Source organism: Bombus fervidus, chromosome 16, assembly GCF_041682495.2.
Source record: "Bombus fervidus isolate BK054 chromosome 16, iyBomFerv1, whole genome shotgun sequence".
Classification (NCBI taxonomy): Eukaryota; Metazoa; Arthropoda; class Insecta; order Hymenoptera; family Apidae; genus Bombus; species Bombus fervidus.
In genome coordinates, this window is record NC_091532.1 from 4,433,338 (window position 1) to 4,460,882 (window position 27,545).

The window sequence follows — 27,545 nt, forward strand, 5'->3', positions numbered from 1 at the left end:
CTCTATTATATAAGATAAAACAATAGAAAAAGCAGAATCCCTTGCATATTGCGACCAGTCATTCTCCGGGTCGAAAGTGGCAGGATCGACGTTCGCAGCTCTTTCAGCGCAGCCTACATTTGCATAGTCGCTGGTCTCGCGAGAGGGTGAATCCTTGGCGCAGTTTACGTCACTGACGTCGGATTCGTCGCGAGAGACTCGGTCGGCTAATCCTCGGTCAGGCTTTACCCTCTTTAAAGCGCGTAGATTCCAAGGGGAAGCCCTGTGCTTTCAATAGCTTTCGCCATGGTATTTATTCCTCTTCCCTAGAAAACTCGAGAAAAAGCTCGAGGAACGACGAAAACACGCGTGTGCCACCGTGAACATAACGACCCAGTTTATGACTCGAATTCAACCGCGTGAAAGAAAGGAACGGTGCAACTTGAACGACGTAGGTAAGAGCGAGATGGATAACGAAAGAGAGGAACAACGTAGGGGAATCGTTAGCGAACAAGGACGTTGTGGATGGATCAGGGTTGCGAGCGACAGGAATAGAAATAGGGAAAGGACGCGGAAGGAACGAGGATAAAACGACAGAATGAGTAGGAGGGAGAAGGTTTTGAAGCAGAACACCCGTAGGACAGCTGAGACCCCGGGATGAAGGTAGGAGAGGGTCGAATGGGAAGCTGGTGGTAGGGGGAGCAGCGTGATAGGGGAAGAGTCCTACATGGTTCAAACGGAGAAGGAAATAGGAGAGCGCGAGTGGCGGGGATAGGTTGGTAGATGCAGCGGGGGGCGGTCGGTGGTGGGGGCAATAAACACGCCGGCGCCTCAGTATCGTCGCGTCCATCGAGAGAGTCGGTTCGCGACGAGTACGGTTTCTCCTCTTGATACGGAACAAAAGCTCGACCGGGGTCGATTGCGATTCTCTACGACGAAAATTCGGTTCGGTTCGCGGCAAGGTCACTCGTTGTATAATCCGTTTTTCACATCGTTGGACGCGTAATCATTCGTTCGTACAGCCATGATAATACCGCGTTCCTTCGACGACGAGGGCTAGCCTTGCCCTTGAAACGCCAGCCGGAGTTTCGAGTGGCCGACACAGCGTAACGCGCACGACGACGTTCCACCAGCTGTGCGCCGGAATCGCGGCCCGCGTGTGTGTTGTGTTCGACGTTTTTCTCTTGTTTCTTTCTCTCTATTCGTGCTAGTCCCCTTTTATTTCCTATCGTTCGCCGTTCTCCGTGATTATCGTGACAAAGGAAGATCCCGTCGAGAATATAGTCCTGTGTTCCTTCCTTTCTTCCTTCTATGCGTTTATCCTTGTTCGGTTTTGTTTTGGTGTTTATTGGTGAGAATCTACCGGGACGATAGGAACAAAGGGACGCAGCGAACGGCTGTGAAAGAGCAACGCAGACGGACAGAGTGTGAGAGAGACATCGTGGTGTATCGATTGAGAGTGGAGCTTGCAGTTGACGTAAGTCGATGAATTTTGTCCTTTGCGAGTAATGATCCAAGCGATGACGTACGTGTACGTGTACGTCTACGTCTATGTATACGTGTTTGTATGTACCCGTACGTATTTACGTGTGTTACGACGCGTCTTTCCTCGGAAGCGTATTATATTTTACGTAAGTCACGTAGCTCTACGCGCGCGGTGAACTGGTTTTCTTCTCTCTCTTGTCCTGCCGCGTTTCGAGAGCTTGAAATAGTCCGACGCCAGAGAGAAGTTCACTGCCTCCGCTCGATTGTGTCATTGAGGTTAGACGACGCGACGATGCGATTTCTTCGCGATTCGTGAGACGCGCGCGATTGTCTCGAAGAAGTCTCGACTGGGCAGCCGTCGTGCCGTCTCTATGGCTCTCTGTGTGCGTGGGATTTAAGAGTTCGCGTCAAAAACGATGCTTGTCAATTTTTTTCTGGCCCTTTGAGATTAAACTGATACTGACAGATACTTTTGTTCAGCGGATATTCAATTTTCTCCACTAACGAAGTATCGAATATATCGTGTAATCTTTGTCACTGTCATGGATGTTATTTATGATATCACAGATTTGATACTATAAAAATGGAAACCTGATAGAAAAACGCTTGATTGGAAAGTAAGGTTATGAATAGATACTATTCGTAGCCACCGTATGTATGTATATGCAACGAAATATGAAATTGTCGACTATCGTAACTACCGTTTTTTACGCAAAATATTTCTAAATTTTACCGATTTGAGGCGAATATTCTTTATGGAAGAGTGATTAAAAGTTTCGGTAATAAAAGGAATCGAATGAAAAAGACACCTTTTCGCGCGGAGTTATTAAAGCCTCCATTAAAAGGGGTAAACTTTCGACAAATTTTCGAAAGTTTAATGGAAACTCACTGGGAACATGGTAGTCGTTTGTGAAGAAGTTGAATGGAGTGTTATGTGAATAGACCATCTGGTCGGAGGAAAACGTGCGGGTTTCGTATATCCGACGCGGAGACAGCATTTTGAAAGCCATATTAATTTCTTGTCCGGACACCATTCTTTTTTCGCAACCTATTCGCTATTCCTCCATTGTATCCAAATCGAAATCGCTCAAAAATTTTATAACCATTTGTTAGTCGATACGGTACGACGACGGGAAGTGTAATGAAAAAAACATGAGAATATATATTCTTTCAGGAACACCTACCCGTATACAATGGTTGAAATCACATGAGAAAACACTCGAGTACTTGTATTACAATCACATAAGCGTTATAAAGAAAGTATGAAAATAATTAAAAGGCCGATAACATAACGAGAACTTGTCATCTTTCTTTTGTTATGTATTCTTTTAATAACAATTTATTTTTTAAATTATCACACGTTTTAATAACAAGAAACTAGAATTCAATATGGTGGAATCGATATTGTTGACGACTAACCTTAATTTCTTTTGCGAATACATGCCGTGGAAAGTCGTAGAAAGTTCGCACTTCCATTTACGATGAAAACAATCTGCGTTGATTTCTTTGAAGCAACGATAACAGTGAATTCGGAGAAGACGTTACGATATTGTTTACGCGAATTACTTGGTTGATAATAGTTTGAGAAAGAAACGGTTGAAAGTCGCCACTTAGAAAGAGTCGCCGGCCGCCGGTCGTTGGCGTCTTTTGCACATATAATCGATCTCTCGTTTCGTGCAACCATTCGATTCGACGCGACGTTCAATCGTAGTTTGAATTTATCGTCAAGTAATTAGCCGTTAGCCGTAGAACCGGATACGTTTCCCGTTTTAATTCGATTCGCTGTCCTTATCTTAAGCGCTCGAATTACGTTATATTTGTTACAAGTACATAAATAAGTACACGCGTCTGAAGTAGTGTATATCGACGATCGGAAACCGTTGACCTTAACGGCGATTAAACGCGATCGGAACGTAAAGCATTTTAATTAACATTTTCTTCCGTGAACGACCGATCCTTTCGCAATGGGATGCTTTTACGGGTGTGTTTCATTCGAACAAAAGGATTTACGAAGTGGTCTTCGCTATATTGGTTCGTACATAACCTTATTTTATATGATGTATCGTGACTAACGGTAGTTTATAAAACTTGCAATATTTTACAACGTTGTAATTTTATCTGGCTGCGTTTTATGTACGTTTAACACTTTAATGCTCGAATTATTAACAAAAGATTATATAGTCGTATAATATAATAATAATAGTGAATCATACACTGACTCATTTGAACACATACTATAGAAACACTTTTGCGTATATGCACATATATTGTATGTGTTACATAAAATATTTTGAAATTTCATTAATATTGTAATGAAACACGATTGTCATGATTAAATTGATAACATTTGGAACCAATGAACAATATTATTTGAATATGATATAATAAACATGGATCGATTAAGATATTCATGATTACAAATCTCCTTCAAAATGGATACATTTAGTATGTAACATATGTACATATCGTACGAAGCATTAAGAGGTTAAGTCTGTCATAAACGTTCGGAACAGATAATTACTTCTATATAATTACTAACAAATTGCATCTAGAATTATCGTCTATCGACTATCGATACCGACGAAAATCGATATGTCGTGTAAGCGTAGGTTACAGGAACGTTTTACGTAATCTAATCTGTAATACTCTGTTTAAAGAAAGGAATATTTAAATATTATTTCTATTACGTATACCGTCGTATAACCTTAGATATTTTTTATTCGTCTTGTTCGTTTGACACTAACCTACGTTACGCTTCTTTTCCCATTAAATTAAATCAACCTGTGAGTCAACGTCGTGACATCATCTTGCGTAACGTATTCTTCATCGACATGCGCTTAAATTTAAATGACAGATCGATTGCGTCGTTCATTATCCAAGAACAGTTACATGGAATAGTGGAACGAATTAAAACGAATCAAGCTATATAAAAGGAAAATTGCAGTTCCCCATTTACTAACTTAACGTTAACGTTGAAAATGAACCATTTGAAGGCGTGCTACAATGGTGTACATTAAGATTGCCCGTATACTAACGTTGTTAATTAGTCGTTAACCACAATCATTCCGCTAATTATTCTCATACAAATACTAGATAATGGCGGGGTATAATAATATATACAGAGTGCTGCGCAATTACAGCTACTAACTTTAATTAGCTGGCAGAATGTGCTTACTCGATTATAACTGAAATCGTTTTTTCACACGACTTTTCCTCTTCGATTGTTCTACGTCTATATAGAAAGTACAAATAATGGCAAATAAAAAAAAAAAAAGGAAAATGTACGGGGTGTTCGCTTTATCGTTGCGCACAATTTTTCAGACGTTTACCAATGCCATACGAACAATTATTAATCAATATTTATCTCCGTTGAATGGATAACGAATGATACACGTTACTAAAATATTCCGTACGAATATTGTGCATAGCTCTATACTTGAAAATATTTTAAATTCAATTTAGAGAATTTTTTAAATGCTTTCCTCATCGATACGGATGACATTTTTTTACCGCATCGTTGCGAATAATCGAAGAATGATATTCGTGGCATAATTAAATATCGACGGCTTCGATCCTTCTCCAAACGTTAATTTCATAAAAATAATCAATTCTCGAATGTATAAAAATTCGACGCTCGAACGTTCACATTTCCGAACGATTAATTTCCCCACTGTTCACCGTTCTCCCTCGAACTCTGCAATTGCCGCTTGTTCAATTAAATCTCCGATACCACAATTATCGGCTCGTTGGCCGCTTTCAGTAGCAAAACAGCAGGAAAATGCCCTCGTCCTTAATGGCATATCGTTAAATTTTCCTACAAAATTTGCAAGTGGAATATCTTCTCGCCTTCGTGTATTATACCCGCATAGAGACAGGGCACGTCGAGACGTTATGTAACCTTCTGTGGAAATACTTGAGGAAACTTAGCAGTCACCGCGTATAGCGTTTCCGGAAAATGTGGTCCGGTCGCAAATGAAGTTGCGCCACTTGGAATAGTTGGACAAAACTCTCGGGTGTGTACCAGGATTGACCCATACCCCAAGGGGTGTTGGCAGAGCCTGTAAGACAGGTAGTGACGTCATCCAGCCAGCTGCTTCTCGCTTTTCTCTTTTACCTTGAAGCTTCTTTCCGTGTGTGTTTTTTCTAGTCGTTCTGAATCGGTTAAATGGTCCCAGAAATCTTCCACTCTGTTATTTTTACGAATGCCAGAAGGACTGCCGAAGGATAAAGGTAAAGTCTGTGAAACGCTATTTTGTTTGGTTTTAAGGGTAGAATGTAAGGGGAGAATTTAATATTTAGACTTATTAGAGAAGGATAAGTCAAATAGGATAAGTTGGTTCGAATACATTTTCTTGAAACCATATGTTCCTTTTCGTAGTACGTGGTACGTCTATTACATCGATATCGTACGTCACAACGTTATAACGTAATTTAACGTTGTTTCGAATTTACTATAATCGATGGAGGAAGATCGTGAATTCGTATCTTCGATTATTTTCCCTTACTCACTTTTATTTACACAAGTAGATTTTTTAATTTTCTTTCAAAACTACGTAAAATACTAGCCGGTAAAATACTCGTTTAAGGACAGGATACGAATATTAAATAAGAGAGAACCGGTGTATATTTCTGGTATTAAAATGAACGACAGGAATTTAAACGCGTGCATACACGGAGCGAGAATATAACTAAAAAAGTGATTTGAAGAAGATGGAGCTGGTGGAAGTCATCGGAGAAAATCGCAGCGCAGATTAGCCGGACACTTTCCTCGAATTAACCAGCCCTCGGTTTCGCTTGGAACGAGCAAGGACGTTCCGTGCAATTTCTCTCGGCGGACATACACGCGCATCCAGGTGTTCCAATTCGCCCATGCAAATATATTCCCCTGTCCCCCGGGCCTCCCCCTCTATTTATCTCGTTTACCCGGCCGCTTCTCTCCCGACGGTGTCCCGAACTCGTCGTGACACGGTGTAAATGGAAGGATCGCGTTGTCGTTTCCGGGGAACGTGGCCGTCTCCTCCTGGAATTCCCTCGAAGGGAACCCTTGTAACCTCTGCAACAGATCCTATACTCGTTCCGCGGAGATTCGAGGCAACGTGCAAGACGTTTCGGCCTCGTTCAGCCGTTTGCTTTTTTTCTCGAACAGCTTTTTCCTATAAATATGGATCGTAGTAACGCGGATGAGCGTACGTAGTTTGTTTTAGGATTAAGAAGATTATTTTCCTTGTCGTTCGTAACCCTGCTGCGTTCTTTACGTCGTTTTTTACTTAATCGTGCTTTCCAGCGCTGAGAAATTTCTTGGGTTTAAGAAAAACACGAGTCGTCGTTGTCATGGATAGGGCGTTTCGTTGCAAATTTCGTGGCCAAGTCTTTCTTTTCCTTGGAACGAGAGTAAAATTGGCCTAGAAACTTGTAGCAGATCCAAGGATATCGACGATCTTGTCGAGATAGAGGTAAATTAACGCGATCTTTTAATCTTGGCGAGTCTTTCGCGACGAAACAAGACGAATAAACCAGTCGGAAGAATCTAGCGAAAATACGACTATTTTTCTTGTTGTCAAAATTTCTTGCTTTCGTGTTCATGACATCGTGCGTAACAGAACACGTATTACATCTTCCGCCTTTTCTGTTCGATCAATTTTCACTCTTTCACGTTTCATTCTCAATATCAATTCGATATTCGACTCTTAAATTATCGTTTGCTTGCCAACCGTGATAAGTTTCGTTCGTATTAGCTTCTCCTCTCTTTCAAATCCAGTTCTGTCCCCCACTTAGGGAGCGAAACGTGTACAGGGTATCTCGTAGCAGGTGATGATTCCTCGTTGAAAAATGAGGAAATGTAGGGTTGAGTGGATGTGGTAAGGATCGAGGAAGGAATCGTGGAATGATAACCTTCGAGGATAGGATGCTCGAGCGGTGACGTGGCTGCTTTGACCCGTAGAAAAGGAATTTTCTGCCGCGGTTGCGTTTATTTTTTCCTCGGTATATCCTGAAGCATTAAACTGACGTTTATAACGCTAATAATTACTTCTTCCTATCTCTCTCTCTCTCTCTTTCCTTATTCCTCTGGCATAAAAAAGACTTGTCACATTTACAAATTTATCTCGTACGATTCGCCGATCGATCATTGTAAATCCATCAAAATGACTGGCTTGCGGTCATTATAAATATACCAGCTCCTCTGACAAATTACTGTAATTTTGAGTTTTATCGAAATAGGGATATAATTATATTAATCGGTTTGCTAGAAGAAGCGATAGAATAAAGAAAATCGCATCTTTCAAGGATAAATGGATAATAGTTTGGAATAGAAAGTCCAAAGTTATCGATTATTCATTCAATAGCAAACACATTTTGCCTTTTACAATTCACTGCTTGTTACGTCGCGCGAGATGGTCCGTGCCGCCCAGGCCTACACATCGTTACACAAACCCGCAATAAAACCAAGGAATCGCCATAAACCGAATCTTTTTAGCTTAATCTCTATTCATATAAGTATTTTCGGTTTATGGATGGCCATTAAAACAGTCCATAGGTTTATTGTCTTACTAATTACGGAAAAAAGCGGATATTTTCCTAGCGAAATAGTAGATATTTCCCATGAGCAAGGACACCTATGAGTCACATCTGCAGGAGACCTCCTCACATTTTATTTATTAACATTGGCTATAACCAATGGGCATCGCGGATCGTTACCCTCACTTTTCTACCGAAAAGTGTGAACAACGAATTCGCGTTCTTAATTCACAAAGACACACACACACCGAGTTTTCCTCCTTAATAGTTCGAGACGGGTCTATTACTGTTCTACAAATCTTCGGGCAGTCAAGTCAACTACTGTTCTTCTAAACTTGGAGTAGTCAAATACTGTTCTTTCAATCTTTGTGTCGTCAAGTCTTAACCATGTAACAGTCGTCTACTCTTCTTCTAAACTTCGAGTAGTCAAATATTGCTCTTTAAATCTTCGTGAAGTCAGTCAACTCCTGATCCAATAACAGGATATCGCCATCACTGCAATCTACGCGACATCGAGTGAATATTATATACTTAAACGAGATACCACATCAAGCGTTGCAAGTTATTGCAAATATATATATTATAGAACTGTAGACTACAGTTTTATTACACCACAAACAGCCCTATTATCCCACAAGAAATAACGAGATCGACCTGTTCGTGGTGTCGATTGTTATAATCGTAACGGGAATTTACGACTCCCGTTGACGCGGTTCAACGCGATCGTGTCTCCCCGAGACTGGACGAAAATACATTGCTTTTTAACGTGGTGCTGATAGTTTTTGGATTTTTAGGTTCTCCGATCAGATATTGCTCGTATGCATTGATTATCGTTTAAAAGGGATTGAAACAAGCGCCTACTTTAAATCGCGACATTTTCGCAAAATAGCGTAATTTTATCGAACAATTAGGATACTGCCACCAAGTTAATCTGTCGATCATTAAAAGAAATTATCGTTTGATAATTGCCAAATTTGATATAACGTCAAATTATCGTTTAACAATTACCGAATTTGATAATTGTCAGGTGATGATCTCTTTTAGCAAGTTAGGGTATTCGTTTATCGGAACGAGCCTATAGAAAATCGTGGTAAATTGTAAAATTACTTGAGAAGGCGCCGCCATGGCGGAAAATTTACGAGCGAACGGAAAAAAGGCCCGGAATATATAACGATACCGATAACTCTATTTCACGAATTTCAGCTGCAGCACTGTAAAAATGAAAAACTGATACACAGTGCTACATTTCATTGGCGGACAGTTTCTCGTTAATTGCATTAACTTAATCTTTACGCGAGTTCAGTAAATATGAGTTACCGTTTCCATTGGAAATTTTCACGTTTCCAATATTTTTGATAAATGCGACAGCTACTCTATCTCTGGATAAAATTCAAGCGTTAAACGTGTTTGCTAGATCGAGGCAGGGTGATTTATAAAAGTTGCCCACACATGACACTGAATTACAGAAACATTCGCGAATTTAAACGATTAATAAATTCTTTGACGATACGAACCTTCCAACGTTTATATTTAATAGTAATATACGATGTAACAATGATGTTTTCGATTGATGTACCGCTTAATGAACAACAATACATCGTTCATCGAAAAATAATAATTTTACGTAATACGAAAGTAAAAGTATAAATCGAAGTCTTAGCGAAATATCGTTTATTAAGGAATAATAATTCAACAGAATACACGCGTGAAAATTGAAACAAATTCTCCATATTTACACGTTATCAACTCGATCGATTTCAACCCAAAATTACTATACTAAAATAAAGTATAATAATGTTATTTACTGTTACTTAATTAATTGTATAATTATTTTTTAATACGATTATTATTTTTCTGTTTCATCTTTTTCTTACAATTCACGCGCGTACGACCGTAAAAAATTGCAATGTGCATTTACTACGTGTAAAGAAATTCGGTTGGAAAAGCTGCGATCGAGTGCACGTGTACTCGATTATGGAACACGAAGCTCGGGTCATCGATTTGCCTCATATTTTTTGCGTGTGCGATATTGTGCTGAACACGAATTTCGTGAGAAGATCGTATTCGAAGTTTTGTATTTCCCACATACTGCACACGAGCAATTTACTCCATTCGTTGATTCGGGACATTATTGTACATAGGTCGGAACGGGCGAACAAAATTTTAGATCGATGGAAACCACTCTTTCAGCTGCTCCATTGTTGATTTTATACTGCAGATTGATTTTACAATTTTTCGCTTCAATGTGCTGCGCTTCCTTTCCTTTCTAAATATATTTCTATCGTACAGTCGAGCGATTATATTTCCTTTATCGTAGTTGCTTATAAATACGTTCTTTTGAAACATTTAATCGAATGTCAGATAAAACTCGTCGATTTTATCATCGCACGTCAGATAAAATCGATGAATTTTATCTGTAGTTTAATTGCGAAATTTGAAAAAAAAGAACCTGTGAAAACGTTGGAGGAATTTCCATAAAAAATTTTAATGGAAATTATTCTCTTGGAATATGAAATCGCACGCCGTATACACCAATCTTCATCTACATCTTTTCTCGTTAAATTCATTACTAGTCCCATCCCAATTTAATCTCTTTCGACTGCGTTTGAAGAACACGGGTGAAAAACTCGAATGGAAATCGTCCTCTCCAGTTTTTACTCAAACATAAAATTACATGGCGCGAGAGTAATTTTCACTGTAAATCCAAATTCTTTCGAAAACACTGATCGTTACATCGTGAATATTTATACAAATTCATATTTTTGAAAGACAAATACAAACTGTTGTTTGTTTCACTCACTATAATACACCGTAACAGATGCTACATTCTCTATATTTTATATACTTTCGTACATTATTCGCAATATTTGCGTGAATCTTTGCGCTTTGAAATTTTTTCTACTCTCGTTCCACTCCAAATCCACATTCTTGCAACTAAAGATAAGAAAGGATCAGCCTGAAGGACCATTCACCAATAAATCGAATCCGTGCAAAATAAAACTCGTCCTTCCAAGAACCAAGAACCATTTTCGAAAGGGGCGAAAGCTTTATTCTCTGGTTGGGGACGAGGCCAGACGTCGTATTGTGTCCCTCGTTGATCCGACTCGCTTCGGCCAAGAAACTCAGCTTCCTCCGAAAGGTTGCAAGCCGAAAGAACGAGCGTAACGTTCGACGTTACCGGACCATCGAACACGGCGGACGATCTTCGCCGCGTTGCCAACGAGCTCCAGCAAAGTTTCGTCCCTAGGAAACTGTCTCGTCTCTGCGGCGACGATCGGCGTTTCGCGTCGTTGACCCGAAGCCGGTCGAATCTGGCCTGGCGAGGCCAGCTATACCTAACTATACCGCACGATATGCAAACAACTGCTCGCTAACATGAAGTTATTACTCGTGTACGGAGATTGCAGATGGCTGCCGCCGATTCCTCGACCACTTTCCCTCCTTCGTTCGTCGTTGTCGTACACGTTTCTGTACGATCGAGAAATGCTTCCTCCTGGCTGCTTCGAGAAGCCGCTCGTGGCTCTTGCACGATCGACGGACGGTTTCTCTCGTCCTCGTGATTTATTGCGTTGGCAACTAAGCGATTGCGGATTTTGTCAATATCACCTAATGAGAAAATCCGCGATCACTTAGTTGCCAAGCCAATAGCAGAGTCGAAGGGTTCACGAGGATGAAAGGGGATTTTAACGAATTTTTCGGTTTAATATTCTCTCGTATGGATCCGTGCGCGTGCACTTCGTCGGCGGCTGGGTCGTATCGATTCGCATTTAACATTTTCTGAGTCGTACGGTAGTTGGAAGAAGTCGAGGCGCGCAACGTGTTTTTTTATTTTTCGCTGTTCAACGCGTTATGTAGCAGGTATATTAAAGATTGGAAGCAAAGGTTGAAAACGACGCAGAGTAAAACGGAGAATAGAGTGGCGTTTTATTTTGATACGAGAAGAGCTATACGAGAAAAAGCGGAGTTGCGTTCGTCGTATCAATTAGAGTCGTTGAATCGACTAGATCACGTTAGGCTGCGATAAACACGTAAACGTGGGACGCGAATTAGGCGTGATGGAACGATCACGATTCTTCTTTCTTCGTGATTTGATACGCTTATCGCTGTATGTGGTGAAATTTTGTTGTTTAATTTTAGAGAGAATTCTTTGGAGAACGCTTCCCATCCATTTTCCAGTAAATCATTTCACGATCGAATCGCCTAAATTGCGCTATAAAATTCCATAAATTCTGTAAATTTACAAAATTTCTATGAAAAATTCCATTCCGCTGCACCTCTGATATCCATCAAATTTTTAATTCTTTGGAACAATCACGCACGCGGAAACGACTTTGTAGAAAGAAACGCTTGAATTCCATCGAATAATACTCGATGTTAATGAATAAACAGGAGGAACGACGACGACGAAGTCGCGAAAAACGAGCGGATGGAACGAAACGCGGATCCGATAGGAATCGATGGAAGAGTTCGACGGCGTAAATCGAAAACCGTGAGAGAGGCAACGATCCCTCTCTGGCAGAAGCCAAGCAGGAATGTTTTCTCTCGCATTCCACGAGTTTCGTGGATCGTCCGAACCGACGAATTTAATATTGGCACGCGCGAATATGCCAGACCCGCCGCGAAGAATATTCCTGGCCATGGGATGCTTTTTTCCGCATGAAATCGCAACCAAGGAAACCTTCTCCATTTTATCCTCGTTCGCTTGTTCCTTCCTCTATTTATTATCCTTAAACGTGTATGGTTTTTTATCTTTTATTTTCCTACGGTTTCTTTTCTTTTCTCTCTCTCTCTCTCTCTTTCTTTCTTTATCGATAGAGTTTGCATTTTCTTTCATCGTACTGTTTGAACCGCGCGTTGAATCTGCTTTCTTTAGGCGTTTCATTTCGCGTCATCCACTTACCTTCTTCCGCTTCTCTGCTCTTTTCATTACGCTTCATCGTCTCTTACAGTTCTCCTATATTTCTCTACTTTTCGTTTTACACCTCTTTACACTCTGCCTCTGTTCTTCTCTCTACAGTTTACGAACGTTTCGATCGTCGCTCCGTCTCTTGTTTTCTAATTTCCACTTGCCTTAAATACTGCACACCAGTTCAATTCAGCGAAATAAATATCGCGCGATTAACCTTGCACATTGCACACTCGCTGTCCTTCGTGCGATCTTCGTAATTCCCACGCGTGTGTACGACACAGTTTGGAGAATGTTTGGTAGCGAACGCTTGACGAATTCTCTCGATCTGTTTTCGCGAACCGAGGCGGACCGGAATTTCAACGATTCTCTGTCATGCCAGTTTTATATACTTTTTTTTCTTTTTCCGTTTACCGGCTGGTGAACCGATGGGAATTGCGCGAAGAGAACATCGTCGTGAAAATTTCATCGCAACGAATACCATTTGTTCTTGCACGCAATAAAGAGAGCTCGTGCAAATTTCACGTGTAACGTACGAACGTTCTTTGTTTCCTGTCTTCATGCTACGAGAAAAAAATCGTCTCGAAAGTATCGAATATGCTGGATCGATGGCCGAGGAATTGGGAAATTTACGCCATTTCCTAAGAATATTTTATCCAAGTAGCGAATGTTTTACCGAGCGATAGTCGAAGATTAATCTCGATCGACGATGGAAAGATATCGGAAATTTGTTACGAAAGGAATATTTCTTTGGCATATTTTATTTGGATATCGTATATCCAACGTATTTCCATTTATACGACAAAATATTTCCCGCATACATATTTTATTTCCGAGCGTAGTAGCATCTATCGAAGGAATATAGATTTTCACGCGTTTCACTTTGACGATCCTCCCGGTCTTTCATCATTTTCTCCGTATTTTCTACTGGAAATAAAGAACGATATTAAATTTCACAGCGCGAAATGTACTAAAACCGAAGTTCCTTCGACCGTTAGTCCCTCGAACACGACATTTCGCGTTTCTTAAAGCTCCAAACGAGGACAAGGAGACGGAAACGAGACCTGCAAGATCTTTTAGGCTTTTGCAGTCTGGTTCTCTCGGTTGGAGTATGTTCTTTTTTTTCTTTTTAGACAAGTGTCTCGACGTTTCGCCATTACAACGGACTTTAACAAAGCCTTGGAGAAACACTGACAGTGACGCTAATCCGCGCTTTACAATAGCCGTCCATTTAAGAATATTTACTTTCGTATTCGAAAATTCTCGTCGTCGATCACGGATAGACGCGGGGTTGGAATATTTTACGAGCATAGAAGGTTGAAAAATTGCTTTCCTTAACAAATTTCCCTGTCCCGTCCAATTGATTTTTACTCTTGCCTGCGAGCTCGCTTTGTGCGTCTGTCATCGACGTTTCGCGGTTGACGAACGTCAGGAGCACTTCCGGCTACGATCGAGAGATCCGACGAGATATTTGTCGGGCGATTGACCTCGCAAATAGGAAAATCCATCATCCCTCTGTTCCATTCGTTCTTTCTATGAACGTAGGAGAAGCTTGGACAAGGGAAAATCTGCGGCGCTTTTGTTCCAACGGAGAACACAAGATTCGTTCGATCGTTGCTAGGGAATTTTGCGTGGCTTATGGAAGGATAATTGGTTTGCTTTAATTCCCCGGAGATTGGATTTTTCTCTTAACAACGACGCGATAAACACAGGTACGAGCTGTTATTAGGTTGTCCGAAAAGTTTCTTTCGTTTCATAAAGTGATAATAGATGAACAAGAATTTCTGTTTTATATTATTTTATTGAATTACGATCGTACGATCCATTTCGTTCTATTATTACGTTCGTGTATAATTCGATAAACTAATATAAAACAAAAAACATTGTGCGTCTATTATTTCCTTATAAAACGAAAGAAACATTTCGGACAACCTAATGCAACGATACGCGAACTTTGTTTTTGACTATTTCAAGGGACAAGGTAGCGAAAGAGCAGCTTGATAAATAAATTTGGAAGTTTCTATATTCGGAAACTTTGCGTACATTTCGACTAAATCAGTTAGCGACGTTATCAAGTAGGCGACGACGGATATACTCGTCGAACGCGTAGTGGCTGTGTAACATAGAATTAATTTGTAACGAAATGAACGTTTCACTTTTTAATTTTATCAGCGACAGGACTCGTCGTAACGCAAAATATTGCCATTAGTTCGATTATACTCGCGAAAATCAGCATTGAATATCCGCAGTGGTTTTCTGATATCTTCGTTGGAAACTCGTCGGACGAAGCGCAAGAACCGTATTACGCAAGACGATATTCAGAGTGAAGGATCGATGGATGGAATTAAACGAAAGCGAATAACCTCTGCTGTTAAGCCGTTAAATCAAATACCTGTTGCCTGATAAACGACCTAAAACTTGCACTTGTATCGAAATTTCCTCTCGTCCATATCCTATGCTATTGTACATGTATAATCACCGATCCAGCGGAAAATTCGTTATCGATCACGCTATGGAGCAGTGATTTGCCTAGGCAGAATCGAATGCCTATGATCGAAGAATCGATGATCGGCCGTCGCTATATGACATCGTCAGCGCGGCTCGATACGTCCGTCATCGAGGCGACCATCGCAGGTTATTGACATTGAAGGAAGCGAATCGATAGCCGGAGAGCGCCTCGATGTCTAGTCACGGAAGTAGAATACTGATTGCTAGCATAAAGCCTATTGTGCCGGTGGTGCGCGGCCCGTTTAAATATAGAGTGGCAGTACTCCAAGCGGAAGAAAGACAGAGAAAGAGAGAGAGAGAGAGAGAGAGAGAGAGAGAGAGGAGGAGGAGGACCCAGAGTTAGTCTTCCTTTCGTTCCTGAGGAGCGAGGCGAGCAGCGACGCAGTCAAAGGTGCCTCGAGCGACGAAACCTTTTGAGAGAGACAGCGAACTATGGAGACGCGATTCCCTAGTTACCGATGACGGTCGTCTGTCCTCTCTCTCCCTCGCTCTCTTCGGTTTCTATAGCCAGAGGATCGAGAACACGATCCTGCGATTGCCTCTTCAACCGAATTTCCCTAGCTTCGCTCTCGTAACAGCAGTCGACGAGGTGACACAGCGGTCGATGATGACGTCCGGAGCAAAGTTCTGGCAGGATGACTGATATGATCGAGTGGAGCGAACGCGATCGTATTCGAATTTGGTAGTCTGGATGGGAAATCGGATTTAATTATCTGGATTCGAGGGCTCCAGCTCTACAGTCGTCGATGATGTTGCGTTTGGTTTTCGATCGAGGGCGGAGTTACACGACGTAAGAGGCTGCTGCAGAACCAGGATCAATGGGTGCTGGTAGGTTAGCCGCTGCTACGTTTCCTGGTGAATCGCAATGTTTGAATGGGAATACGCGTTTAATTACCTGCATTTAAGTATTTGATTTGTACGAGCAATGATACGACAGAAGGGAGGAAATGCGATTGCGTATGGTTTCCGATCGAGGGCACAGCCGAACGATGTAAAAAGCCGCAGAAAGTAGAGAAACTGGTGTTAGATTGACGCGCCGACTTTCCATGTGTATTGGAACGTTCGAATTGGAATCGCGATTTAATTATCTCGATCTAATTTGAGCTTATTCGATAGGATCCAGTGGAGGAACGCGATTGTGTTTGGTTTTTTAACGAGGACAGAATTAGGCGACGTAGATGTTGATCAACTGTCGACGAATGGGTTGGTGGCACGTTTCAATTTCAATTTGAACGTCTGAATTGGCAATTGGTTCCGATGGCTTCGATCGAAGCACCGCGAGCTTCGATATTTCCATTGGAATTCAATTGTTCGAATTTGAACGCGAATTTGAAAATTTCAGTGGAATTTTTCTAAAGTATCTAACAATGCAAATGTTGTTTCAAGCTTGAACCTTTAGATTTCGGCGTTTAATCGGCATGTTCGAGTTGGATTATCGAGAGGCAAGCTGCTTGGGCTTCTAAATTGCAACTCCAAACTCTACGTATATCTGAATTTGAATATTTCAATTCGAATCTGCAATAGCACGCTGTTAGAGTTATCTTTGAATTTGTAATCGTATGTTTACACTTTAACTCGAACATTTGAAACTATTTCGTCGATCAAATATTGATGTTAAAAGAAAAAAAAAAAAAAAAAAGAAAGCTGTCCTATCTCACTTTGAAAGAAATTTAGAAACGACTAAAATAACCAGTCGCTTTTTCTTCGTGGTTCGACTCATCGTAGAAAGTAAAAGAGATCGTTGTACAAAGAGCAACGGCTCGAATAAACGCTAACACGTAAGTGGCAAGTTTTTTCTTCCAGAGAAAAAGTCTTAGACGACCAAAGAATATACTGTTATTATAAAACGATTACTTGGATTAATTTACGACAGAAGGAGCGACGTTTGACGGCTGAACAGGGGGGAAAAAGATTAGGGTGCAGCAGGTATTCTAAAAATCGACAGTCATTATTGGAAGCACGATGAGCCATGTTGACGCAAGTACCGTTATGGTAACCGGTGCCACGCAGAAATCGACCTGGGTGCATCCTACACGCCTCTGTGTACAATTTACACACGTATATGTACCTAGACACACAGGGTATACATGGCCCGAAGTTTACCTTTATTATCGAATCAACGTATTCGTCACGATCGCCAACTATCGCTCTGGATCCCGATCGTCTTTCTATCGATCTATAGATCGATCGACCACCGAGTTGTTCGAGATGACTCCAATGTTCCTTCGTCCATTCTTTTTCTAGTTACTTCTCGTCGTTACAGATGGTCGAGTCTTTTCAATTTTCGACTCTTCTTGCACGAAGAAATTCGAAGATCCAAGTATTACAGATTGGAGTAATTAACCTAATCTACGGCTGAGTCGATAAACTCGATTTTAAACGTTCAAATACGAAAAGATTCAAAGCATACTTGTTCCAACAGCTACATTCAAATACAAATTTATTGGCATTAACTTCGATAAGTTATACGATAAGCAGAACGCGTGTAAGTATTTTCTCATTGTACGATATTACTATACTGTTGGAAAATTTCGCGAAATTCTTTCGATCCGCGTAATCTTGGCATCTGCGGCAATCGAATAAAAGGAATCGTTTGGAAAAAGAAAAAATAGAACTCACGATCAAGCGTTATAGCTTATCGACTATCTTATCGATAGATTGCAGACGTTTACGAATTTATGAAGAATATATAGATAAAAATGCAGAAAAGTACATGTACGTGTAAACATAAAACATAAAACTGCGTTAAGTCGTTAGTTGTTGACCTAGCGATAAGTGTTTGCCGCTGGTGAAAATCCTCTCGAATTACGATGCGTATTGTGTCTTCGTAAGTGCGCGTTAGTTCGTCGCTGTTATTAATAATCGATCGAGTGAAATTTTCCCTACAATCTGCGAGAAAGTTGGGCTCAATTTCGCCAATTTAAAAATCATTTCCATTCAGATTCGCTATTATTCTTTTGATACGGCGGTATAATTACTCGTTCGAAAGCAGTTTCCCATTATTTCCAACAATCTCGGTATAATCATAGTGCGAGTTAATTTCGATCGAGTAAAAGTCAGCTTGTGTTACTTAAACTTTTCCTTCCCTTGAATCCGAAGTAAATTAAACTTGTTAGCGGCCTTTGTTCGATCAACTTGCTCGAAACAGGCGAGTTCGGCCACCGTCTCGTCGCCGGTAGCACGAGCTTTCCTCGATTCGATGTTCGAGAATCGAGCTCGGCCGAGCAAAGATGCATCCGCGGTATAGTCTGTGGCACTATGCCAGTTTATTATTGATTCTCTCTTCTTCGTTCCAGCGTCTCTGTACTATGCTATACACTTGCTAGTTCTCCTACCGAAGAACGACCGCTCTTTCTCTTCGTCGTACACAATTTCTTAAACGTTCCTTCCATTTTCTCTCTTGGCTCTTCCTTCTCCCTTCGAGAAATTCTCTTCCCAACAAGATAAAATACAAATTCCATGGTTCGATCGTATTGCTTTGTCGCTGGATTTTGTATTTTATATTTTGCTCTATTAATATTTGTATTTTATATTTCTTAGCGTAGTTTCTCGCAATTAGCATTTTTTCTTATGGTAGAATTTTTCCTGGGATTTTCTTCCTTTAGAATCTTGCTCTTTGGTTCTACGACTGATTTCGAGCGCTCGTCTCGCAACTTATTTGAAAGCAAACACGTCTGTTTACTTTGCGTACGAGGGCCGTACGAAACAGAACACAGGGATAGATAAATCATGTTTCCTATTTTCCAAGGAAACAATTTTTTAAATCCATCACGCTGTCGGTCAACGTCACATCGCTGAAATCACGATGATCGTATCTCGTTACGATCGCTAATGAAATTTCCAGATGCTTTTTCCCCACGATACAGCGGTAAAAAGTTTTTCCATACGAGAAAGCTTCCCGTTCGAATAGTTTCGCGAGCCACTGCAGATGTTTGAACAACGCGAATTTGAAAGTTGCATCGATTTTACGATTATCGTTCGTGTACGCAGAGGCAACCAGAAGGAAAAAGTCGATCGCTAAGCCACTAGATAGAAATACCATGCTCGATGTTAATGCAGCGTTCGAGTCTATCGAACGAGAGCCACTTACAATTTCTACGAGCAACGAAACAAGCTCCCTTTCACGGTCGGCCACGTTAATTGAAAACAAGCATCGCAGAAGCCTTTACTCGCTACGATAGATCGTCAGAACGTAAACGTTGGATTGATTAAATACAAGCCACTCCTCCTCGTTCACCGATCAATGCCATTCAAACGATAAAATTCGCCCGATAAAACGCCGCCGCCGCAATAACCGCGAAGGAATACGTAAACAGAGGATACGAGGAACGAGACAAACGCGCTACTTGGACTAACCGCTGAACGTATTACGTCTAAGACAACTACCTTTCAGATACGAAATTTGCAAGATTCGCAGCAAAGTGCAAGGCGTTTTATCAAAAAAACACGATCGAAACACGAAAAATCGTAATAGAAAATCCGAGGTGGAAGCTGTGGTCGAGACGAAGTTTCGTTACTCGATAAACTCTTCTTTCGTCGAATTAAATATATTAATAGAACGTGTTATACGTGGAAGAGTTAATATTCACGAAAATGATGTTTTTTCCTCTCGAAGGCTGTATGTGGTTCACGAAGGTATTAGGTTGTCCGGAAAGTTTCTTTCGTTTCGTAAGGTAATAATAGATGAACAACTGTTTTATATTATTTTATTTAGATATGATATTAGAATTAGATATGATCCATTTCGTTATACTTTTATTATTACGTCCGTGCATAATTCGATAAACTAATACAAAACAAAAAACATCGTGCGTCTATTATTTCCTTATAAAACGAAAGAAACATTTCGGACAACCTAATACGTACGCGGTACACTGCAAGCTTCTTTTCCACAAATCTGCTCTATTAAACGTGTACGAAGCGAAAACTCTGTTAGCGATACATAGCACGCATCCGTAAATTTCCCGCAGCATTCTGCGAATCGTTTCTGCTTCGGCTGTTATCGATATTCTAACGCAAATATTCGCTTGATGCTCCATCGTATAATGTTCGTAATGCTATCGGTCGGATCACTTATCCTAATAGATGCGCACACGTGTACATTCGCACAGACATTCTACGCTTTTATCGTAGAACCTGGTGGAAGCGTTGTTGGTTCACTGGCACATTTTCGCAGGAACTTCAAACAGCGAGCTGTTAATTCGCGAAACGATTAATTTTAAAGTTAAATTATCATTCGCTTATTTCTGTTTTATCGTTAACTACGGCGTTACGCAACCGTCTTGTTTTCTTCTACGTTTAGTCGATGGAAACCTGCCTGACATTTACAACATTCCCATAACACATACGCACGAATCGCGTGGTATACAAAGCGTAGCTTATTCCGATCGCTCTGTCCGTTTCGACTCGTCGCATGACGTCATTCTAATTACCGAAGTTACGATCGGCTCGCGAGAAATTTCAGTCGAGGCGTTCGTGGTGGTCGCCTGTTTGGCTTACGAGCCGCGTCTTCGAATTTCCCTTGAATTTTTCAAGAGAAGGAACGTGGCCTCCAGGGTTGCTTTAAACGGACGAAGGCTGCTTTAAGCCTCTTTACACGTTGGCAAGGTAGAGTTTCAACGCGGTGTCTTGGCGAATGTTCGCGAACTCGGGATGAAGCCATTTAAATTTGGTAAACGGACGAGCAACGGAAGAAGCTGGGATGGGACACGAAGAAGACACGAAGGTTGTCCGAAATTCGTATCGTAGATTTTTCCATCGAATCGAATTAAACTTCGATTAAATACTGACTGTGAATAGTCAACTCTGAGTAGAGTTAGGAAATTTCATTTGAAATTATACGTACGCTGTTATTCCGTTTGTTCGTCCAACTTTATGTAAATTCTTGTAGCAACGAGAACTGCTAATGGAAGAATTTACGTAAAGTTAGACAACTTTCGATAAAATTTCGGAACCGGTCATTTGACCGGGCCTGGCACGGTTAGCGTTAAATTACGTTAAAAATTCCAAGATCGGACAATCGAGACTCGGGTTGCTACGATTTGCATCGGCCCAACGATACCGATGAACAGTCGAAATCCGCAACTCTCGACACCGCTGTTGAAAAATCGTGAAAATCACCGCGAAATCGACCCTTGGGAATACTTCGCAGCCGGAAACCTGCAATCCTCCATCCATCCGTTTCGAACAGAATTCAGCTAAATGGAATCGAATCGGTCGATAGATTTTACAATATCCCAAACCACGTGGCACTTTATCACGGGCAGCGGCGAGAGATATATCGGCGATCAGGACGACAGGATTGGCGGATAGGCATCGAGAGCCGTTTCCCTGAAATTTAAACGCGTCCCCGTGAAAATTCAACGAGATATCGGGCATACGTTGCGTGTACGACTCGTGACCAAGTTCTAGCTGCCAAATATGGGGGCAATTTGCGCGTGGAAATTCGTTGGAACGGTTGAATATCGTTCGCTCGTCTGGTCGCGTGTTGACTAGTGAAAGAGCAGGAGGGGAAGAGTAGAAATGAAAAAATAGAAACGCGAGGGAAAGAGGGGAAGGCAAACGATGGTGCAAATAATGTCGCGCGAACGGCTGTCGAAATCGCTTCGACGTGGAATTTTTTTCGTCCTTGCTACCCCTCCTCTCTCTCTTTTTACGATGTTTTCTATTTTTTGTAATCTTTCTTTGCCTTTTTTTCTCGCTGGCGCGTATTGTTTGTTAGGAATTGTACTCGATGGTTGGTCGCGAAATTCGCCGATAGAATTGAAAATTTTATACGAGCCGCGCGACGCGCCGTTTCATTGTCGGCGTATCATCGGTTTCAGCGGAATTCGCCGTGAATTCGAAACGAATTCAGACGTAAACGACCGATGTAAATTATCATCGAACTCGTCGGACGGCCCGGCTCTTTTTTCTCCGCGATATCAATAGCTGAATTTTTCGAATTCTGTTTTTTTTTCCTTTTTTTTTTCCGTTTACGTTCTTTATGTCGCGGCCGTTTGCGGGAAATTTTCAAGTATCGTAAATCGTTTTAGAACTCTACGCGATGCGCGTTTTTACGAATATTTGTAGACAACGTTTCTGGCGTTGTAGAAATATTCGCAGATACAATGAAACATTTTCCGTATCGATGTAGGTAAAGTAATGAAAATTATTATAATAGTGTTATTAATTCCCCCGCCGTATTTGTTACGCGCTGTTTAAATGGAAATAATCGCAACGACTTGTCGAATAAAGGAAAATTAACAACGCGATGATTACAAATCTAGTTAAATATTTGGCAGCGAGTACGTAATTTTCTGATTATTTAAACGAAGCGGATTAGTCCTACCCGATGTGAATAATAATAAAATCAAACGAATAATAATAAGTTGTTACGACAAGAGAGATACGAACGTATCAACCAATTATTATCTTCATTTCTGTTAATATAAGAATTTACATAAAGTTGGACGAACGAAAGAAACTACAATGAATTTTAAACTAATAATCTAATTTTGAAACCGGTGTAAATTTTGAAAGCGGTGTTAAATTCCATATACGATATATAAAATTTCAAAATCTAGTAAACTTATACCCGCTATTTATTCTCGAAACAGGATACGGACACGCAGAAAATGCTTTTGTAATCGGTGAGTTTTATTGTCGTAGTGAAATGCTAATTGGCGGGAACGTTAGCAAGGGCGATCGAATCTCGCGTATCAGGCGAATATTTCGTAAAGCGACGCGAATCGGTAGCTAATAAATCGTTAGCGTGTCGTTTTGTACGTTGGTTACGCGATTGCGTTACGCAGTCCAACGTTCAATCCCGAACGCGCGTCGAACGATTTTTGAAGCTTTGGAGTTGCAGCGCGGTGCGCTCCATCGTCAGAGAATTTCGTCGCCAATTGGAAATCTGCGCAGTGGCCTTTGAAATATTTCCACGGATTATTCTTGGCAAAGAGATTTTCATTCGGAAGTGGCAGAGCGAACAAAATTTGACGCGGAGATACCGAAGTGGGAACGTTTCGAATTTCGGTAAATCATCGAACCAGATCGCTCGGTAAGTGGAAATTTGAAAATTTAGCCAACTCGGAACATCCGCGCTGACCTTCGAGGATATTCGATCGAAATTAAAAATGCGGGATTACGAGGTAGAGAAATAGAAACTGGCTCCGCGCGTGGAGTCAGAAGATTTGGAAAACTGTGGATTAAACGTTCAGGGTATTTGTAATTGAGAATTTTGAAAATTCTAAAATTCAAATAGGTCGAGAAACGTGGAACGAGAATAGCAAAATGATCAAAATATTGCATAGTAGATGTATTAGGAAGCTGGAATATCGGATTTGGAATAGAAGTGAGAATTTTTGAATATTTGAAATTAGAAGAGAACGAAAGAATTTCGAGAATAATTCTCTTCGTTTATTCCTTCGTAAATAATGATTATCGATGTTCAACTCTTTATAACGTTTTAGTTTTCTGCTCGATAATGTGTCTCGTTTCGCCAAGATTCCCCGGAGAAGGTTAAATTACGGGAATTAATTAACGAGGAGTATTTCTCTCTGGAGATTGTAGCGGTGCTTGGTACAGATAACAAGGCGATACAAATTGTTATAAAAATTCATTAACGAGGCACGTTTCTCACGACGAGGAGTACGCGGCTAGAAAATGTAGAGTATCTCGGATTTTCCTTCTCGCTTTGAGACTCTTTAGAAGACTCGATCTTCTCCTTAATACGATTTTTTTCTATTATCGCATCGTTGTTTTATCACTTTTTATCGCAATTAATCGTGTAGATTTTTTCTTTTTTTATCGTCGAGGTTATTAGATGTATGAACAGAGGAACGCGCGGATAAATTGTAAAGTAGAAGATATGTTTTAATACAGAAGTGTTAGTGCAAGTAGGAATATAATTTGAGCTGGTCCCGATCCGCACGCTAGCAGTGTTACACTATGACTGGAAGCCCCGAAGCCATCGTCGCCCGTCTACTGTCTATGGTTTGCCAGTCTATTGTCTATACGCTGTCGATGGCTTCGGTGCTTGAGAAAACTAAAAAAAACCAGATGTAGAGTTTACTTAGAAGTGGTGATCGCTTCAAAATTTATTATCAACGTATACCTGCTTCGACGATTAAAAACGAACGAGAGGAAAAATAAGATTTATATCGTACTCTTTTATTCATCCGTATCGTGCTAAAATTGTAAATAATGTAAATAATTGTAAATAATGCAGACTCGTAGATGCCAAATTTCAATTCAATTATTTAAATCCGGATTAAAGTTAAAACCTACAAATTCAATTATTCAAAGGTACAAAGTCAAACATTGAAATTCGCACATTCGCACGTACGCTCAACTACGATCTAATATGTTTGCAACTACCTGCATGACTCCATGATTACCCAAAAACCACGTTATGCTCTTCGCAACGTTCCCTCGCGTATTATCAACCAGCTACTTTATTCCTCCAAAACTTTGAAAATTCGACGTTCGCTCACAAGATGGTCGTTCGAAGGAATAAAAATACCACGCTTCTGCGATAAACGCTTTTACGCCCAATTCCAAGGCCACCAGAGCTCAACCCAACAAACCCTGTAGCGCATCGCCTGTGTAGAAACGAGCGTGACGCGATTTTCACCTCGCCATTTCAGCTCGTCGAGAGCAGGCAACGCTTCTCCTGGCTTGCTCGGAAATTCGCTGGCCGAAATTAAAAGGCAAGTTCCGGTCACGACTTCCGCCAGCCAACCGCCCTTTTCTCTCACCGATTCCGCGCCAGTTCCGATCTTGGATTTCGATTCCCTCGTATCCCCGGGTAACTCGATTACCTCGGCTCGTAGGGGTCGCTGGAAACGATTTTGCAGAACGGTACGTCTCGCGCGCTCCGCAAATATTTGGATCCGGAGGACCGGTTAGTTCGTTAATTCGCACTCCGGGGAACGAAGGATAATTGAATCGTTCCAGTTACCAGAAATATCCTCGCCCCCTCGTCCTTCGTTACTCCCCGTTGACGCGTCGATGAATTCGAAAACGAGAGGACGCGCGGAACGTATATTCCGGTCGGGTTGGAGTCGCGGACGATGCGTACGAGCTTCAGGCGGCTCGTGCGAGTTTGATTACGCGGCAAATATATTAGCTTGTCCGGAAAGTGTCTTTCTTTCGCAAACGTGTTTTTTTACAATGCAGCTTCGCACAAACGTGGAAGCAAGTCTGTGAAATTTCAGGGTGTTTATTCAGGGTGTAGATTCGACAAAATAAAATGAAACAAAAAAAAGGTTGTGCGTCTATTATTTCCTCATAAAACGAAGGAAACTTTTCGGACAACCTAATGGAATAACGAATAAAATGTTTCTTCATCGTTACCTCGTGACAAATACACGAAGGCCATTGTTCCTGACGGAAGAAACTCTGGTCGACTCCGTTCGTCAAGATCGTAGGCGATAAGTGCGGTTAAACGAGGAACTGGAAAGATAATTTGACACGAAACGCTCTGTTTCGTCAGGCAGGTACATGGTCGAACGTAGTTGAGGTGCGTAGCAAATTGACCGACACACGTTGGTAGTCAACTCCAAGAACAAAACTGCGAATGATAAAACGCGGGCAATTGGAGGAGTAGAGGAAGCTTTGAAATGTCTGGGCGCTTACTGGAGCTTGCCTTGGAAGAACAAATGACAAAAATTGATTAATATTGTTTAGAATTGTGGATCTTAATTGCCGAAATAAAAGTAAAGGAACGCCAAGGTTACTCTTAGAATTCGTATTAAAATAGTTTTAGATTTGTTTAATAAACGATTTCCAGGATCTTCGGCGCTCTCTTTGTCTCACCTTCTTCCATACCACACTGCCAACGGAACAATTACATTCGTCTGTTTTTCGAGACACAGCGCACACACGTACTTCCACACACTCGTATTCACATACGTGTGTCACTACTACGCGGCCGATCTAGTCTAACATACAAAATTATACATATCTCAATAACTATAGACGTTTTAAGAAACAGAGGATTTATTTTCGTGAATTGTTAATTTCAAGGCTTTTAAGGCACAACGTTGCTGCTGTTATTTCTGTATTTAAAAGTAGGATCACGATAGCTGATTATTTTATTCTTTGGATAAATCTATCATAACGTTCTGAGCCGAAAAAACTTTATTCAACTTTCTTACATGGACTAGGGATAAAAAACAAAAGAACATCTTAAACCTATCGATTATATCTAGAACTATCTTCTAGTTACTATTTATTTTAATTAGCGCATCTGCGTATGGATGGCGAGCGCGAACTCATGAGCGTTGTCATTTTCTATATTTGTCTATTTCCGGAGTCGAACCTTATGGACTTGTAGAGGTGAAATATACGCAGTATTTTATATTTTATGCTTAGTATATTTGATATTTCGACATATTGGCAATACGAAGATCTCCGTTTCGAAAATTGGATACCATTGCGATTCCATTCTTGTCCTGAATCTACGTAATACCCATTCTTTCTTGTCCGTGGAACATATCTTTCAATTTTCTTCTTGCCCGCTTTTCATCTCCTTTTTCTTATTTCTTGATAAATTGGCTGTTGCTCTGTCCGAGTTTCTTATTCAAACATGAATTCTCGTCGAAACAAATTACCACTGTTTCACGAAGTTTCTCCGTAACATCGAACTTTCTTATCCGTTTTCAACTATTTTCTTCCGAATCGAAATATTTCATCGCGATTTCCGGCGTCGAACATATCGACCGAGAAAATTTCAAAAATCACATCTACATCGGTAGAATGAAATTTATTATTCACCGCGTTCTTTCCAGAATTTTGTATACGTCACCGTGACGCCTTTCTTCCTCCAAACATTTTCTTCTACGAAACTGCGCGATGACTTTATTTCATGTTAATGACGTAGCCTATCGGAGAAAAAAATTAATTAAAACCTGTCTGCCTTTTTCTACCAAAAAGCGCAGTTTAATGATACGTGAGTTACTAACCTCGTAACTTCCTTGTAAAAACGGGGAGATATTATTCTCATAAAAATGGATTTTTATTATTTCGACCTTGTCTCTTTTTTCATTTATATCGAAAATAATTCGCAAAATATATTGCAAAATATTTGGAGGCAAAAAGCTTAGAAACAGCTGTATCGCTTGGGGAGGGGGACATCGAAAAATTTCTGTTCTGCGTGTTTCATGGT

General features: G+C 40.8%; 1 protein-coding gene across 6 annotated transcripts in view; it reads left to right on the forward strand.

The window, feature by feature from the left end:
• Positions 1-805: 805 nt before the first annotated feature.
• The window catches only part of LOC139995386 (uncharacterized), a 223,228-nt gene continuing 196,488 nt past the window's right edge, over positions 806-27,545 (forward strand). For all 6 annotated transcript variants that reach the window (XM_072018791.1, XM_072018792.1, XM_072018787.1 and 3 more), the window contains exon 1: positions 806-1,456. The gene's annotated coding sequence lies outside the window, so the exon portion shown is untranslated. The remainder of the gene's footprint in view (positions 1,457-27,545) is intronic.